Consider the following 19,160-nt stretch of genomic DNA (forward strand, 5'->3'; position numbering starts at 1 on the left):
TTAACACCTTTATAGACTCTTTAAGTTTTTGTCCTAAGTCCTAACAAACTACATAGATGCTTCAAACGCAATCCTAAGTATTAATCAATACAAACCCAAGCGCCTATCCAATTACTCAGTTAAGTGGAGTTTATTATCTTAGCTAAGGAAAATATTTATATAAGGTCGCAACCTTAAAATGCAGAATTACAGATGTACCTAAAAAATCTATCGTACAAAATTATTTTAATGTTGAAAACCCCTCTAATTGATCATCTCGAAATTGAAATATATGAATATAAAAAAAAAAAAAAAAAAACAGATTTTGAGTTTTAGAAATAGTGCATCTTGCAACACATTATCTAGACTATTTTAAAAAATTTCATATGCTTATAGATCTACTTGATTTTAACCATTTTTGGAGTTTAAAAGTTTATAATTAGATATAATAATAGATTTTCATATAATCCGAAGAATTTTTTATACCAAAATTACAGGTTATGATAAAATTTGGAGGTACACGATAAATAGATTGTTTAGGGTTGCAACGTTATAGAAACCACACCCCCTTAGTTAATATGAGAGGTCAAAATAATTGTTATATTTCTTTATTAATTGTTAGTGAGAGAAGTACGGGGTGAGGTGTTTGGCATTTATTAGTCTTTTGAGAGAAAGAGAGAAAATGGTATTACAGGTACGTTTGGATTCCCCTATGTTAGTAACTCAGTTCTAAATCTTGCTTGTAAGAAGAATAACGTTAGTTAGGGAAAAGAAGATTATCTTCTCATCCGCTAATACTTAGCGGCTTTGGAGACTATTATCTTCTTCTTGGTCAATAATGCTCTTATTACTATCAAAATGTAAATTATATTCTAAATGGGATTCGAAACAATGTTATTTTGCATTCAATGTTATCCCTGAGGATTTGGCGGTGCACCATAAATAGATTGGGGGAGTTTAAATGTAAAAGCATTAAAGATTTAGATTGGGGGAGTTTAAATGTAAAAGAATTAAAGATTTAGATTGGGGGAGTTTAAATGTAAAAGCATTAAAGATTTAGAATTAGGAAGATCTTCTTTGAGGATTTTCTTGACACCTGCATCTTACAATTTGATATTTGATTAACATGAGAAATTAAAGATAAGCACCTGTCTGATACACTTCGATATCGAATTTCTCTTTGCTCTCTCTCAACAAATGCTATGTGATGAGGACAATTTCAAATTATATTACTATATTATAATAAAAGGTTATTATAGTGTATTATATAAGGAAAAAAAATTATATAAGGGGCAATGATTTCATGCAACCGTTGTATAGTTATATGATGCAACAACCTTAAAAAACCATCTTATAGCCATTTGTTTGATCCAAATTTTGAAATATACACTCTTTTCATTCTAATGAACAATCACAAAAAAAGAAAAAATGGAAAACGCAATCTAGAAACTATTTTTTTAGCCTAATTCATATAGGCCGTTCATTTTTGTGAGATGCTTGGATCTAGGCTTGGAAGAATTTTTTCATTTCCATTTTTTTTTGGATGGTTTTATTATCATTAGATGAACAATATTAAAAAAGAAAAAAAATGATTAGGTTAAAATATTGAAATTCACAAAATGAATGGTCTAGATTCGTTTTTGGGGGGATTCATTTTGGCCATATCTAGGGTTCAAATTGAACTTTATTTATTTAGGGGATTGATTATTGAGATGAAGAGAATGTGTGTGCAAAATTTGGGGTTATGGCACCTTTCTTTCCAACTCGAAAGATCAGAAAACCCATCAAGAATATCTTCCAGAATTCCCACTTGTTTCTCATTTTGCTCTCTTTCTATCTGCTACGGATTCTCTTTCCACCATGTATATGGACTGCCGGCAACAGTCCACAAGACTGCAACAATGAGTTCGAAAAAGCGAATAAGTTGCTCTCTCTTTGTCGTTGAGAATCGTATTCATTCTTCTTTAAAACTTTAAACGAGATGAGCATGTTTTACTGCAATGGATGTCTTTCGGTGTGCGAGAGAGAATACATAGTAAATGCAATCACCGTCATTAACTTGTCTATTAATAATAGAAGCGATAGTAACACCTTTATAGACTCTTTAAGTTCTTGTCCTAGGTCCTAACTAACTAGATAGATCTTCTGCTTCAAACGCAACCCTAATTATTAATCAATACAAACCCAAGCACCTATCCAATTACTCGGTTAAGTGGGGTTTATTATCTTAGTTAAGGAAAATGTTTATATAAGGTTGCAACCTTAAAATGTTGAATTACATATGTACCTAAAAAATCCATCGTACAAAATTATTTTAACGTTGGAAACCCCTCTAATTGATCATCTCGAAATTGGGATATATGAATAAAGTTAGTTAGAGGAATCTTCCTATATGTTAGAAACTCAATTCTAAATCTTGCTTGTAAGAAGAATAAAGTTAGTTAGGGGAAAGAAGAATATATTCTCATCCGCTAATACTTAGGGGCTTTGGAGATTATTATCTTCTTCTTGGTCAATAATGCTCTTATCACTATCAAAATGTAAATTATATTTTAAATGGGATTTGTAATTAATTTTATTTTGCATTCAATGTTTATCCTCTGGATTTAATAAAGTTTCAAGTAAACAAATATGCTTCAAATTGCAACAATAAAAGCAATTCTTTTGTCAAGAAAATTTGTAACTTTTTTAGTTTTTGTTTATTTAATTGTGAGCGGATGACTATAGAGTTCAATTTAAAAAATGTTTCCATATTCGAAGGAATTTCATAGGCTCCATTACATTAGAAGAACAAAGAATCAAGAATAGGGATCAAACCTGAAATAATAAATTTTTTTTTTTATTGGAGTACACTATCCATCTAGCCCCTCAAGCGTAACACATTTTATGTATGTGTTTTTTAGATCTAAAATTCTGGGAATGTAATATCTAAAATGTAGCAGTAAACCTTAAAGAAAAAAAAAAAAAAAAAAAAAAATTAACTCCACACTCTCTATGTGCCTAAAAGAATGATATCCCATGGCAGACAAGCGTCCAATTTTTATAGGAAGAGATCTAGATGTTCTAAATTCGAAATATTTTTTTTTATGAAAATAATCATTTTAGTAATATTTAGATGGATCCCCAGATTTCAAATTTTAAAAAAATCCCCCAAAATCACCATTTGGCCTGAGAGAATTTTTGTACACATAGCATGCTATATGCGCCCTAAATAATAATGATTTAAGTGGGATTAGTAGCTAAATTGGTTTTATTTTAAATGTTTTAGAGAAAATATATGCTTCAATTGAATATTTTTCAGAAATAGTATGATTCTTTAGTTTTTTAACAAAGGAGAACCACAAAAATTTGGGATATCTGTTATTACACTTATACCAGTTTTATATCCATTATTACAATAATACACAAAAATTGTTTTAATGAGTAAATTATCCTTCTTTAGATTTTCAAAATCCATTTTAAAACTTTCGATTGCTTAGCATGTGATTAAAATTTTCTATTTTAAAAATCCAAATATTGTGAAAATAGTTTTAATGTTAACAAAAAAAAAGTTAACAAAAAAAAAGTGTCAAAACAACATTGGGTTATGGACAAAAATTGATTTGAAAATTGAAATTTTATATTTTAAAAATGTGAGAATTGCATTTCAGCCACCCAACAATTTCAGATTTTTAAAATCTAAAATTTATTTGCAAATTGCACTATTGGATATTGCATATCCGAAAGTGGCATTTAGTCTCCCTGAACATTTTCGATTTTCCAAAGTCCAAAATTTCCATTATAAAGTTTGGATTTTCAAAATCTTAGAATTGCATTTTCCTACCATATCATTAATTTTTGTTAAATTCAGATATTAAAAATACAAAAAAGTTTCTCAAGGAAAAATAATAAAAAATCCAAACTCCCCTTCAAGATCCAAAATCTGCAATTTCACATCTTGCATGATTCGATATTTTTTATTGATTTTGCATCTAAGAATATCATAAATGTCAGCAATTTTGAAATCACCAAAAAAATGGATACACATATAATAGCAATAAATTATGGGTAAATTTTAAATACTGTGAAGTAAAATGGATACTAATGTAAATTTCTCTTTTTAATATCAACAATGAGACACACCCCGACCTCTGAGGTGGGGCCAGTTCTTGACACAATCTCCTTTCATTCATCTAATATGGTAGTGATTAAGCTCAAGCCCACCCTTTTTTTTTTTTTGCGGTCATGCGTTCCAAAAAAATAAAAGCAAACAAAATCACCTACTAGTCTGGACACTCCATGCATCCAAGTAAAGCAAATTTTAGATTCTAAATATAGACAAGTGACGTTAGAAACAACAAAGAAATTGATAATTAAGACACCATAAAAAGCAAAAAAAGATCAAAATAAATAACAGAACGTTAATCTCAACATTCTCCCTAAAAGATAATAAAAATTGAATAATTCCATCTTTTGCTGCATGCTCCAAAACAAAAAGAAACTCACAATGATTCTTGACCATTTCTGTCACCACGAAACTAGGAAAACTCATCCTACACTATAAAAAATATTAATAAGAAATACTATGAACATCAAAGAAAAAAAAAATATAGGGTCGCTTCTTCATCTATCTATAGAAAGGCAAAAAAGCTCTTAGATGAGGAAGCTTCAGTATTGAATGACATCTGCGAGCATCCATATGACCACCCAATGCTTGGGGAGATTTGAAACGCAATGGACAAATCCTGCATTCATAAAATCTACATTCATTGCTTTCTTTCTTCTTTTCCTCTGAATTCATCTTTGAAATAACTTTTCTGTGGGCAGTCATGTGACCCCCAAGGGCCTGGCCAAAAGTGAAACTCGCGCTCCAAAAACTACATCGATGGCCTTTACTAAAATTGGAATTTTGAGAATCTTGCATATCATCATTGCCCAAATATGGGTTATAGGGCTGCGCTCACCAACATCTTCTAAATCTTGAGTATGATGGCTAGAATATGCTTGCAAGTGCATGAATATGTAAATAAAGAGTGATGAGAAGAATCTTGTTGGGGTAAAAACGAGAGTAAGAGTTGTGGAGATAGGTGGAAAGGTGGTACGGTTGCCTTGGTATGAAGGTAAAGAAAGTAATAAAGAAAGAGGATCAATGATGGTGGGGTTGGGATTAGAGAGAAAGAGAGAGAGAGTTAGAGAGAGTTGCTCAATGTCCATCTAATCCAAAAGAGAGAGTTAGGTGCAATTTATTGGTGAGAGGGACTATTATTTTAGAGGAGCGAGGGTCTAGGGCTTGTATGATAGATTGAGAGAGAGAGAGGAAGTTCTACTTTATATAGGACTTACCTGTATATTTAGCCGCAGGGGTAGGTGAAAATTTCCTGGTACTAACTGATGGAGAATGTGACCAGGTTTGAACTGAATCTGGAAAACATCCTAAGGTTAATGTAACCATATCAAAGGCTGTTTGGGCCTTCAACCGCTTTAGGCGGCCTCATGGCGGACCGGAAGTAGAGGCACAAGAACTATAGTTGGTGCTAACTTAGATTTGTAAATGCCTACCAACCGTCAAGGTAGGCCGATATATGTTGGTGAACATTGTTGACCAAAAGGCATTCTTAAAGACAAGGGTGCTTGCAGCTTGTGCTGCAAGCACACGGTAACCTAGAGAGAGAGAGAGGGGAAGTTCTATCGCGTTTAGGACTTAAAAGAGAGAAATAGAGAGGATATGCGTATGATGGAGACAAATTACAATTTTGGTGAAGGCAAGAAGTAGAAAAAGAAGTCAGGGGATAAAATAGATGCACCGGAATTTAATTACCAATGAGTAAGCCTATCATTGATTGGGTGCGGTTTGTATAGAGCGTAGGCTCTGAACAATTAGAGCCTACGTTCAAATAGTTTGCAGAAATGTGGTTTCAATGTTGTAAATCTTTGTGATAGCCTTAAAATGCATTTTCATCTTTATTTATAAAGTTTAAAGCTGTAAAAATAATGTAGATCGACAGATCCATGAGAATTTGAAAATCTTGAAAATTAACGGTCCACAAATGCGTTGTAAAATACACTATTTCCAAAACTTGAAATCCATTTTTCTCTCGTGTTCATACATCTTGATGTCGAGATGATCAATTTGAGGATATTTGGACATCAAAACAACCTCTTCTAACTCTTATTTGATTGTTTAGAGCCTTGGCTCTCTATAAACTTTTCCCTTAATTAATTACCAACGGGTAGGCCTATCTAATAGCCTCCAACAAAGCTTTATCGGAAGAATGGGAACAAGAAGAATAACAATATACTCCCTAGGGCAAAACTCATGTTATAGATAATTTTTAGATCCCAAATTTTGGAATTGCCATTTTTCAGGTTTTCAATTGCAAAAAAAATAAAAATTGTCCTAACAATTTTGAATTTGGAAAATAAAAAAAAAATTATTTGAAAATATGAAATTTATTCGAAAATTTAAATTTCAGAATTTAAAAATAGAAAATTACGTATAAATATGTTATTTTTGCCATTTTTACAAAATCACCAAAAAATTTGTGTTATATCAAATATTACAACATTTTGTCGCTAGTTTTAAAAATGACCGTACACGCAACTTGATCATAATATACTACTCAAAGTCAAACCTGTCCCGATGTATTTGTAAACTTGTTATTTAAAATACTATGTGTATTTGTAAACTTGTTATTTAAAATACTATTTAAAATACTATTTAAAATACTATTTAAAATACTATGTGTATTTTGTAAACTTGTTAAAATTCCAATCTATGATAAATTAATTTAGAATGAGATTTCATTCTATCAAATGTTTTTGGAGCAAGGTGATAAATATTAAGAGAAAAATATGAGAAACAATCAAAAGAAAATACATGGAAACAGGGCCCTCAAGCCCAGCACTAGGAGTTGGGGCCTAGATCAAACGGAAAAAGTGAGTCTATGTTGCTTTCTCCTTCGAGGATTTGCCAATCAAGATTTTGTTTTTTGAACTCCTGGGAGAGATGCCTCGAAATGTTCTTCTTGGGCTTGCAGGCTAGAAGGAATGTTCTTCTTGTAGGTTTTGTTGGTTTTGTTCTCAGTTGAAGAGGATATAAGGTTTGGTTTGATTTGAGGTTTTGTTACACTTCTGAGGATTTCTGGACTAAAACTAGGAGACTAGGGTGTAGATTTCATCTGCCATAAGTCCCGAAAACCACAAACGCATCATCAATCTGAACCACTGAACCATCAAGCGACGTATATCGCATCCCTAGAATGTAATTAGCTCAAAATCTTGGATTTTACTGGGATTTTGTGATTTGGGGATTTGTAAATACTACAATATGTTAATTTTCAAATTTTTTATTCCTGATAATGGGTTTTGTGGAATATTTGGGGAATATTTGGTGGTTGGACAGTGATTTGGAGATGTGGACAACAAGTTTGGTGTGTCCAATGGTTCATTATGCTAGTGTGGTCGTTAGGGTTCAGCATTGTAGGTTTATAGGAGTTCTTTTAACCACTACTTAAAGTAGAGCGTCTACAATTGCTTCTCTTTGGCACTCCTTGTTCTTCAGAGAGCATGATAGCGCTAAAGAAGTAGAGACGTTTGATACCAAGTTTATAAAATGAAAAAACATTCACTTGAATGGCTATCAATCAGGATTTATAGGGAGTGCATATTGCCAACGCTTCGAAGTGATGGTCATGTTTAGACTCAAAATGGTTTCTTCAGCCCTAAACTGCCAATTCTTCGAGGGGATATTTAACTGTTGCCGATTCTTCAATTCCGACTCTCAGCTGTCACTTATTTGAGGCGAAAATAAGTTGTCATCATTCTGACCCTTACTTGCAACTACTTCGAGGCGATGGTTAGCCGTTGTCGGTGGCTTTCAAGCTCTTAACTACCAATGCTTCAAGAGCGATGGTCTATCGTGGCTTAGGTACTGGTTTTCAATTGAATGTAGAGAAGTATTGACTTAAAAAGAAATATGGAAAAAATAAATTGGCAAATTGAATGTCCATCATACCTTCGACTCCTGAGGTTATCTAGAGCTCAGGTTGATTTTAAGCGAAGGCTTTGACTGGGACAGTTTCGAAAAAACATTATTTTTCTTAGGACTTTTTGTGTCCTTGATTCATTCTTGATAGACTTTTAAGCCCGACAATCCTCTCGGGTTCTAGATTTAGACTTCTTATGACAATATGTCAGTGTCATTATTTTTGGAGCCCTATCCAACTCTTTTACCTTTTAAAACATTTTACAAGTTTAAAAAAGGAGAGATTTTAGAATTGGTGCTAGATTTAAAAATAGAAAATTGAAGTTCTAAAAAATATCTAACCTAGAATTTACGAACTTAAAGGGAAACTTAAACTTTGTTTAAAGTTTTTTTTTGAAATAATTTGTTCTTTCTCTTTTTGAGAAAATATTTTCACTAAACATTTTTTGTGGGCCCTACAATTTAGCCACTTTTTTGTGAATTTTTTATTTACATTTTTTTTTTTATTGATTTAGGGAGTGTTTAATTGGGATCCTGTTTTAAAAAAAAGAGATTTGCCAAGTTTCCTCTACAGATTCGGAAGGGTAGGATGACATCAAGATTCGGTAGTGGGCGCAACTGCACGCTTACAACGTGTCGTGCTCAACTCCTTTAAAATTTTGGTAAGGCTTTTGTTGCATCTAATTCCCAAAGTTTAAACAATGAGTTAGGTAACTCTTCTTTCCTTTCTCATTCTTTATCTTCTTGGATTATTGATTCTGGTGCCACTGACCATATGATAGGATCTAAATATGTTTTAACTCAATATCATACCTCTCAAAAAAATACTCTTGTTACTATTGCTAATGGGTCCATGGTTCCTGTTGAAAGAAGTGGAAAAACAATATTTTTTCACAATCATCCTAGTACTGATGTTCTGTACTTACCTGATTTCTCGTCAAGCCTCCTTTCTGTTAGCAAAATTACACAAATTTTAATTGCAATGTTATTTTTTCTCCTACTGATGTCATGTTTTAGAACCAAGCCATAGGGAGGATGATTGGTGAGGGTCGGTTGAAACGAGGTCTTTACATATTAGATGTCCATTCAAAGGCATTAGTTTCTAATAATAAGAAGGTAACAGAGAGTCAGTTGTGGTATTGGCATTTTGGTCATCCTTCAGATAGAGTACTGGGAGTTCTCTTCTTTATTTGCATTTGGACTGTGAAAGTCGTGGCGTTTGTCAGTTTGCTAAACAGACTCGTTTGCCTTTTAAGACTTCAAGTAGGACTTCCTCGACTTCTTTTAATCTAATTCATTTTGATGTTTGGGGACCTGCACTTGTCCCCTCATGTCGAGGACACCGTTATTTTTTAATGTTTATTGATGATCTCTCAAGAATTACTTGGGTCTATCTTTTACAAACTAAGGATCAAGTTTTCTCAACTTTTCAGGAATTCTATAAGATGATTGAAACTCAATATGAGACTCCAATCAAAATTATACCATCAGATAACGGGACATAATATGTAATTATGTTTTTTCTAATTTTTTTGAAGAAAATGGAATCCTTCATCAAACCTCATTTGTGGGCACCCCATAACAAAAATGGGATAGCTGAACGAAAAAATAGACATCGCTTAGAGGTTGCCAGATCCATAATGTTTCAATCTAATGTCCCAAAGTGCTTTTGGAGTGATGTCGTGTTAACGACCAGCTACCTCATTAATAAATGGCCTAATAAATTTTACAAGAAAAAACTCCTATTAAAGTGCTAACAAAAAAGAAGAGCTCATCATCTCACTTGAAGGTGTTTGGGTGTGTTTGTTATGTGCACAATCCTGGTTTTGACAAAATTAGTCTTAGGGCACAAAAATGTATGTTCCTTAGCTATTCTCCTACAAAAAAGGCTTATAAATGTTATGATAATATAGAGAAACGTTTAATTATTTCTCGCGATGTTATGTTTCAAGAAAATGAATATTATTTTCCTCAAACCCAAACTGATGAGGAAAATAAGCTTCAGGGGGAGAATTATATTACGCCTCTTGTCACCGATGAAGACTATGTTAAAACCGATACTAAACATGAAGGAACCAATGATGGAAGACACACTTAAGAAGAAGAAGAACCTCAAGCTTCCGCCCTTATACAACGGCTCCTCAAGTGGCCCCTCCCATGGTGCCCATTATTGACTCTAATCGCCATCGTCGCACCATTCGACCTCCAAGTAAGTTTCAAGATTTTCAAACTTACCAAGTTTCTTTAAAATATCTCACTCAAAAGGTTTTAGATTATTCTATAATATCTAAAGAACATCATTGTTACCTTAGCTCTATTTCTGCCAATCAGGAACCTATTAGCTTTCAGGAGGCATTTTCTCACCATGTGTGGAAAAAAACAATGAAAGAAGAACTCATTGCTCTTGATGAAAATCACACATGGGAACTTATCAAGTTACCAGAAGGAAAAAAGGTTGTTGGGAATAAATGGATATATAAAATAGAGTACAATAATAATTGTACAATTGAGAGATAAAAGGCAAGGTTGGTTGCTAAGGGGTTTACTCAAACGTATGGAGAGGCGCCGATCCTTGCATGAACTAAGGATCCGATAATTCCAACATTGATTCCTTCGGACGTGTCAATTGGGCAAATACGTCCATTGCAAGGAAACATTCGCTCCTATTGTTAAAATGAATACTATTAGAATTATGCTCTCCATTGCAACCAACCTTGATTGGCCATTGTACCAACTTGTGTTAAAAATGTGTTTCTTCGAGGGGATCTTGAAGAAAAAGTTTACATGAAAATTCCTCAAGGTTATCCAAAGGAAAACTTAAATATGGTTTGCAAGCTAAGAAAAGCTATCTATGGCCTAAAGAGCCTGGTATGTCAAATTGAACTCTGCACTTATTTCTCAAGGTTTCTCTAGGAGCACTGTTAACACCTCTACATTTATAAAAATCGGAAAACAAGGCAAAGTTGTTATTCTTGTTTATGTGGATGACATCATAATCACTGCAAGTGATGTTCAAGTAATTTCTCTGATTAAGAAATATCTTCATCATGTTTTTTATCTAGAGGACCTAGGGAAATTGAAGTTTTTTTTTGGTATTGAAGTTGCATACTAAAAAGGGGGTACTTTCGTGTCTCAAAGAAAATATACTTTGGATTTGCTAACGAAAACAGGTAAATTAGGCGCTCATCCTATTGAAATACAAGTTGAAATAAATCAGAAATTAACTCTTGAAGATGGAGAACCCATCAAAGATATTTCAAGATGTCAACAACTTGTGGGAAAATTAATTTATCTAACTATCACTAGACCAAACATCACTCATGCTATGAGTCTAGTTAGTCAGTTCATGCATGCTCCTCGCACCACACACATGGAAGTGTGGGGTAGTCTAGTTAGTCAGTGCATTAAGATACTTTTAAAGTATCTTAAAAGTTCTCCAGGAAATGGAATTTTAATGAAGAAAAATTGTCATACTACTATTATGGGATATTGTGATGCTGATTGAGCAGGAGATCCTTCTGATAGAAAATCCATTATGGGATGCTGTACTTTTGTTGGAGGAAATTTAGTCACTTGGAAGAGTAAAAAACAAAGCATTGTAGCTAGATCTAGTGTTGAAGCTGAATATCGGGCTATGACTTCTAGAGTGTGTGAACTCAGCTGGTTCAAGGCTCTTCTTCATAATCTTGAGTTCAAAAACTCCACTCCAATTAAGCTCCATTATGATAATCAAGCCGTTATTCACATAGCATCAAACCTTGTGTTCCATGAACGAACTTAGCACATTGAGGTTGATTGTCATTTCATCAGAGAAAATGTTCAAGATACGATCATTCAAACTCCTTACATTGACAGTGGAAACCAACTTGCAGATATTTTTAAAAAAGCCATCAGAAACGAGAAATTTAAAGAAATTCTTAACAAGTTAGGTGCTTTTAATCTTTTTGTACCAACTTGAGGGGGAGTGTTGGAATAGTTGGCACTGAGGCTGTAACCGTGTTGACAAGTTGTATATAATGATTACCTCAAAACCTTGGATTTCTCTCTATCACCTCTTATTTTTTCTCCTCTATCTGCTTTGAAGTTGTAATCTTATATAATGTAAGAGAAACAAGGAGTCGTACAATCATAAGAAAGCAATCTCCCTTCTCGTGGATGTAGGCAAAAACGCCGAACCACATAATTCCTTCTTCGTTTTATTTTTCTCAATATATTCCTCTCATGGGGTTGTCGTATTCTATGTTTCCTCATATGATGGTTGGTCCTCTAGCTTATTCTTGGCTTGTGGCTCATGGGCTAAAGCAATCCCCATCATCATCATTTTGACGATCCTCAACTATAGAGTCTTATTTGAGCTCATGCTTGGGTTCATCTAGATCTTTAATCTGATTTCTTCTTGTACCCCAAAGCAATATTGGATGATCTTTTGACCTGGGTTGGGTCTTTAACTTATTTTTTTGGAGTAGGTTGGCCTCAACTATCGTTGAGGCTATCAGAGTCGTTTCTTCCTCTTCATTTATTTGAGAGACATTGTAGGCCTATTTGTCCTTGACGCTTATAACCCCTTTGTCAATGAGTTATTAGACCACAAGTCTAAAGGTGAGGCACTCATCGATGTCATATGCATAATTTTGGTGCCATGCACACCATTTTGATTGATCTCTAGTGGGGAGAGGGAATGCCTACTTAGACCAGTCTATGGCTGAATAAAAGGTTCATAACGTCATTCATTGGCTCAACAATGGTTGTGAATTCCCTGGGTGTGGTGCTTTGTGACCACCATGTGTATGAATAAGCTTAGTTTTCATCTTGAAAGCTATGCATGGACTTTGTTGTTGGACTATCTACCAAGCTCCACTAGTCAATTCATTATGTCCTAGTAGAGGTTTGGCCGGTTTGGGGTTTTGAAATGGCATGATGCTAGTTGCATGACACTTTGCTTGCCCATAAAGTTCAACCCTTTCAATCATGGAGTTGATTAAGAAAGATAGGATTCACTTGTTTAAGAAGTGATTTGTATTCAGTTGTAGCATTCTCAATGATGATACTTATTTTTGTAGGATCAGACCATGAACACTCAATGATCTGTGAAGCCTTTTTTTTTTAGTCGAGCAAGGTAATCACTTAAGGATTCACCTAGGGTTTATCTTATGACTGTTAGTTAACCGAGAGAGACTGTCTGGGGATTTGCTGCTCAATAGTGTGAGGCACCTCAACATATTGTTAGTGGTGATGTGAGGGAAGTTTTTCATCGTTTCCCGATGCCACAAGAGAGCGTCTCATAATAAACTATATTAAAACACCGTCATAAGGCAATTAGGCCTATCCCATAAGGAAAGAACCGCATGGAGGTATGCTTAGAAACGTGTAGTTTGAGGTTGCCTCTTCTTGAAAACTTGTGCCTAAATTCTAGAATGACAAAATTGGTCTATAGGTTTTCTAGGTTCTTAAAGGGTTTCTTCCACATGGTTTTTAAGGGGTGAAAAGTCTTAGATCCCCATTCTTTTTAGGGATAATTGAAGGATTTTCATGCTTTCTTGCATCTTAGTTAGCTGAGATGTAGGCATGATGATGACTGAGCCAGCTTGCTAATTGTTTGGCACAAACTGGCATGATTGCATCGACTGTTAATATATCAACTGTTAGGTTGCCCCAAAGGTTGGATTGGGGGAACTGACCAAGCGATGTATGTTGTTTGATAGTCAGCAAGGTTGTTAAGTTGAATTTGTCGACTATCTGGTGTATGAATTTGGAGGAATTAGAACTGGCATTTCAAACTCACATAAATTAGATACGAAGGCTATCTCCATGCCCATACTATCTGGTGTATGAATTTGGTGTACTATTATTTTAGTATTAAAAGCTAAGGAGTACTATTGGAAGCGCAAACCATCCATAGAGTTCGTAGGAAGGGGAGAGAGAGAGAGACAAACACGCACACACACCCAAAGAGTGAGAAAGAGAGTAAGATAGCTAGGTCACGGATAGCGTGAGAGATCTACATATTGTTTACAATATATGGAAGCTATACAAAAAATTTATTTGCAACATCAATTTGCAAAATGGAAAGCTATACAAAAATTCCATTTGAAGCTATTCAACGTGCACTTTGAAACTATACAAAATTCTACTTGCAACATGAATTTGCAACATTTGGAAGCTATATAAAATTCCATTTCGAAGCTCCATTCTAAGATAAAGTCTTCTCCACAAGCATTGGGGATGCAAAAACTTTCTAAAATGACGAGCTTGATTGTTGAGCTTTGGGCTTGCAAAAAATTTCTAGGATGATGAGCTTGATTGTTGAGCATTGGGCTTGCAAAATATTTCTAAGATGATGAGTTTGATTGTTAAGCATTGGGCTTGCAAAAAATTTATGAGATGATGAGCTTGAGGGTTGACCATTGGGCTTATAAAAAAACTCCAGTCTTGATCTTAAAGTTATGGCCTCTGCTTTGACTTCTTGCATTGTTATCCAAACTAATATAGTCATTAAAAATTTAAAATATACATTAGCTTGGCAACCAATTGAAAATATAAACCAATTGAAAATGGAAAGAACTAAGCATTTAACATAAAACATATGCCATTATATCCTAATACATTTAATATATAACAATCAATTAGTGCAAATGTATTATCAATATACTATCAAAAAAGCGAATGGTGTACATAGCGAAGTCTACATATTGTTTTGCTCAGCTTCAGGCTCCATTGTGGGAATTTTCATGTCGGACCTGCATAAGTTGCAAAATAGTGATTAGTTGATGCATTATTTCAAATTCACAAGAAAATATTAAAGTATAACAATATTAAATTATAATTGAAAGCATAATTATAATTTTACCCTTGAGTTCTAAAAGTTGGACAAGTTCGCCTATCGTGCCCTACATTTTGGCAAACAGAACACGTCCTCATGCTTGTCTTCTCTTCACATGGTGCTTTCTTTCTTGCAGTGCTAGGCCGCCCTTTTGTTCGAGCACATTGTGGTTCAAGTATAAAAGTGTTCGAATTAGTCTATGGTGTATAACTATGACTAAGCATTACATCATTTATATTGCTACCTTGATTCGAACAAGTTGCCTCTTTTTCATAATCCAATCTCTTCCTCTCCACTTTTTCATTATACTCCATAAGTTTTTGTAAATTCCCAAAGTCTTTCACTATCTGATCCGTTCGATACAACTTTAAAGGCGACTCTACTTAAATCATCGTAACGAGCAGTTTGAGACTCCTTATAGTCAACCTTAATTTGAACACCATCGCCATCTGATACCATCCCTTTGTTTCCTTCCTTAGTCCATTTTCTTATGATGTAGTACTCGGGAATGAGCATAACATTATTTTAATAGAAAACCTAAGACATGTGCACAAAGAATACCATTATGTTCATACAAGCAAAATGTACAAGTTGTTGTAATTTCTGATTCATTGAATACCACTTTATATTGTGGTCGATTAGCATCATATTTATACACCTTATATGTGGTGGTATCATACTTATACATCCTATATGTGGTATTTGGTCGATCAACTTCTATAGACTCTACAATCATGAGAGGTATCTTTTGAATTTCCTAAATACACTATGAGTATACAACTTAGTAGCTTGTTTTTCATAGGGGAATGTCGTTCTCATTATTGGAATACCTTAAGTGCTCTTAAAGTCCATCATATTTTTTTTCTTATATAGATGATCAATTGCTTTTTGGCACTGCTTTACAAATCCTGAAAAATTAGTGTGTGAATTTACATACTGTTTAATAAAACTATTCATAGTTACACTCTGTTGATTAGACCGTGCACCATCAAGAAATGTATCATTCATATATACATCAACCCATTGAGAACGACGTCCATATATTATGTCCAACCATTCATTTCCCCTGAGCTCATATTTTTGGAGCATTTTGGACCAACGATCCTCAAAATCATTAATTGTCTCATTATGGTTAGTAATGATTCCATTCAACTCATGTAAGAACCTTGGGTGCTTCCGCTCAACATGGCCCAATTTTTCTTGAAACTTTCATGAAAGGTGCCATCTAGATAATCGATGCCGTGCATTTGGAAGAACTTCTTTAATTGCAGCAGCCATGGTTGCATCTTGATCATTAATGATGCAACCCGGTGCTTGACCCTACATAGCGTCTAACCAATGCCCAAACAACCAACTAAAAGACTCTATTGTCTCATGCCTAATTAATGCACAACCAAAGACTATATTGTTTTTATGGTGGTTTGCTCTAATAATAAGGGTAAAAGGCATGTGATATGCATTTGTCTTATATGTTGTATAAAAAATAACTACATCATCAAAGTACTCATATGATATCATTGATCGCGAGTCAATCTATAGCACATTACAAACTTAACCTACTTCATCAAGTTGTATTTTATAAAAAAAACTATGGGTTCGCCTCAACACGCTCACGAAAGTACGCCAAAAGAGCCTCTCCATCCCTCCCTCTAATACTCGTCTTCCTACAAGTTCTATGGATAAAGTTTTTGACATCTACGTGAGTGAAGCCCAGAGCACTTGACCGATTCACATGTTCTGTTAAAATTTACATAATTTTATGTACACCAAACCTTGCTGAAGATATCGCTTTAATCAAATTCATGGTAATTGTTGGGATAGCCCAATGTGATCTCAAATGTAAACTTATGGGAATGCTCCTCAACAAATTTCATTACAACCCACTTTCCCTCTTTCATCCTGCGTACCCTTAACCTTGCTTCGCATCCCTCCCTTGTTATTGGTCGAGGATGAATTTTTCTTGCATACTTTGGATCACGTTTACCTTCTTTTGAGCAAACATAATCTCACATCCTCAAATTGTTGTCATTGTCCTTCCTTGGCCTCTCAAGACGAATGCTAAAGCCTTGTTGTTGGGCATATGTATTGCAGCATTCTCAGATTCAAAGTTCATTCTTACAAATAAGTCCTTTTGATGCTCACTATTGTCTTGTTGATCACAAAACAGTGGGACCTCATTGTCCTCACCATCCCCAGTTACTATGACATTATCATAACTCGCTTCCATAAAATTGTCTTTATAGAACTCATGCTGGTCCATCTTTATAGAAAAAACATTATTTGGATGTTATGAAAGGAAGCTAAAGAAGTAACATTTTTCCTTTTTGATAAATAATATAGTTGATAATGAGAGATAAATCCGAGGCTTGGGTATATGTAATCTACAAAGCCAAGACACCACACGCGATTAGGCAGTGAATTGAGCACTGAGCAAAGAAGTGTTCGATTAAGTAATTCATTGAGATAAGCAATCACCATTCAATAAAAAAAAAATGCCAATTTAAGGGGGTGCCTTGTTTTTTCTTTCTCTTTTCCTTTTTTTTTTTTTTTGGAGCAAGGTTTAAAACCAGTAGCCCACTTTTGCAAATTCACAATTTGTGTCTCATTCAGTGATCAAAGACAAGAATCCCCTATCAACATGGATCCTTAAAATGACTAAAGAAATACTATTAGTTCAAAAGTTCAACAAAAAAAAAATGTAGGAGCCACAGTTTTAAAGGATCCACAAATTAACTAAAAGATATTGCTTGGCCCTGATATTCATAAAAAATGGCAAGGATAATCAGTTCAAAATTCATAAAAGGAATTTTCCCCTCAATGGGTCCAAAAAACAAACAGGTAACCACTACCTCAACTTTCAGATTAAAGAAAAAATGGAAGCAATCCTATGCCTAATGGATTCTAAAAATTGCATAGAAACACTACTAAGCTCCAAATTTCACAAAAAAACAACGCTCCAAAAATTTCACAAAATAGCAACAAGCCCTACCAAGATGGATTAAAAAAAGTAACATAGAAAATTTCCATGGCAAGAACCTACTAAGCTCCAAGGCATCTTAAAAATAAAAAAGTCACCACTTTGCTCAAATTTCACATAAAAAAACAGCTATCAATCCTTCATAGCTCTAAATTTCACAAAATTAGTATCATTCAAGAAACAAAGATAGAGAGAGATAATAAACAACTCTAAATTTGACAAATAATGCTAGAGAGAGAGAGAGCAAAAAGCTATAAATTTCACAAATGATGCTACAGAGATTACTTTAAAATATACACACGCGCAAACACACATCTAAATTAAATAAAAAGGAAAATAGACAAATATCAAACCTGTGATCTGCAAATTAATGGCGAAGATGAGAGCCTTGGGTGCTGACCTAGAGGCTTGGGCACGGCGAAGAGCAGCGGCTACCCTGTTGTCGGGATGACCGAGCAAATTGTCGAGCCTCACACTCGACCACCACCAATCAACCACAAGTGGCTTCAAGAGCCAATCGCCAAGGGGGATTTTTGTTTTCTGGCAAAGCAATTCTTGGCCCTAAGAGAAAAGAGGTCGCCAAGGGGTGGGCCCACCCTCTTTCTCACTCCTCTTCAAGAATCTTCTTGCCTCCTACCTGCCTTTCTTGTAGACTCTCTCTAGGATCTTCCTGCTCTAATCCTTTGAAAAAAAAAACTCTCTCCCTCTCGGGAAAGCTTTCTATGCTTCCCCTATAGCATAGAGAAACTATCCTCTCCCTTCAAGAACCTCCCTCTTCCTCTTTTAAAGGTGCGTGCTCTCTCTCCTCTCCAAGAAGCCCTCTCTCCCTCTTTTACCGTTGTGTGCTCTCTCTTTCTCTCGCACTAGTTTATGTGTGCTCTCCCTCTCCTCCAAGAAACCCTCTATCCCCTTCTTCTCCTATGCTCTTTCTCTCCAACAAGAAGCCCCCTATCTCCTTCTTCTCCCGTAATTTCTCTCTCTAAAAATGGGTTTCTCTACTACAGACTTATTTCAAATGGGTTACCGGTTGATCCCGTGCCTCCCATTTTGTCACAACTTGAGTGAATGAATATCAACCCTCCATTTTAAATTAATGGTTAAAAAAGTAGGGGAGGATAAAACTTCTATGCTATAGGAGAAGCGCAGAAAGCTTTCCCTTTGTATTGGGGGTATTAGCTAAAAAAATTGGTTTTGGGAAAAAATATGTTAAAAAAAATTATGATGGGGTAAAGTGCCTAAAAAGTCTATATTTGTCAAGATTTAATTTGTTACAATAGTGATTTCCAGATGTGTAAAAAGAAAGGCTGAACTTCCAACCAGGGACTAATTGTACAATATGCTCCCGCTGGAGCACCGTGTACTCGGTCGGCAAGCAAAGCGTTCCCCGACTGCGCGATGTCTCAAAAGAAGGGAAAGGCCAA

At 34.7% G+C, this 19,160-nt stretch overlaps 1 long non-coding RNA gene across 1 annotated transcript; it reads right to left on the minus strand.

Moving 5' to 3' along the window:
- Positions 1 to 14,492: 14,492 nt before the first annotated feature.
- Positions 14,493 to 18,502, minus strand: LOC148779051 (uncharacterized). The gene is made up of 2 exons (XR_016047321.1): positions 18,093 to 18,502; positions 14,493 to 14,679 (listed from the first exon to the last, which is right to left on the minus strand). It is a non-coding gene; the product is annotated as an uncharacterized LOC148779051 (long non-coding RNA).
- Between the last annotated feature and the right edge of the window lie 658 nt (positions 18,503 to 19,160).

This window comes from Amborella trichopoda, chromosome 13, assembly GCF_054954075.1.
Source record: "Amborella trichopoda isolate Santa Cruz 75 chromosome 13, AtrichopodaSantaCruz75HAP2 v2.0, whole genome shotgun sequence".
NCBI classification, from domain to species: Eukaryota; Viridiplantae; Streptophyta; class Magnoliopsida; order Amborellales; family Amborellaceae; genus Amborella; species Amborella trichopoda.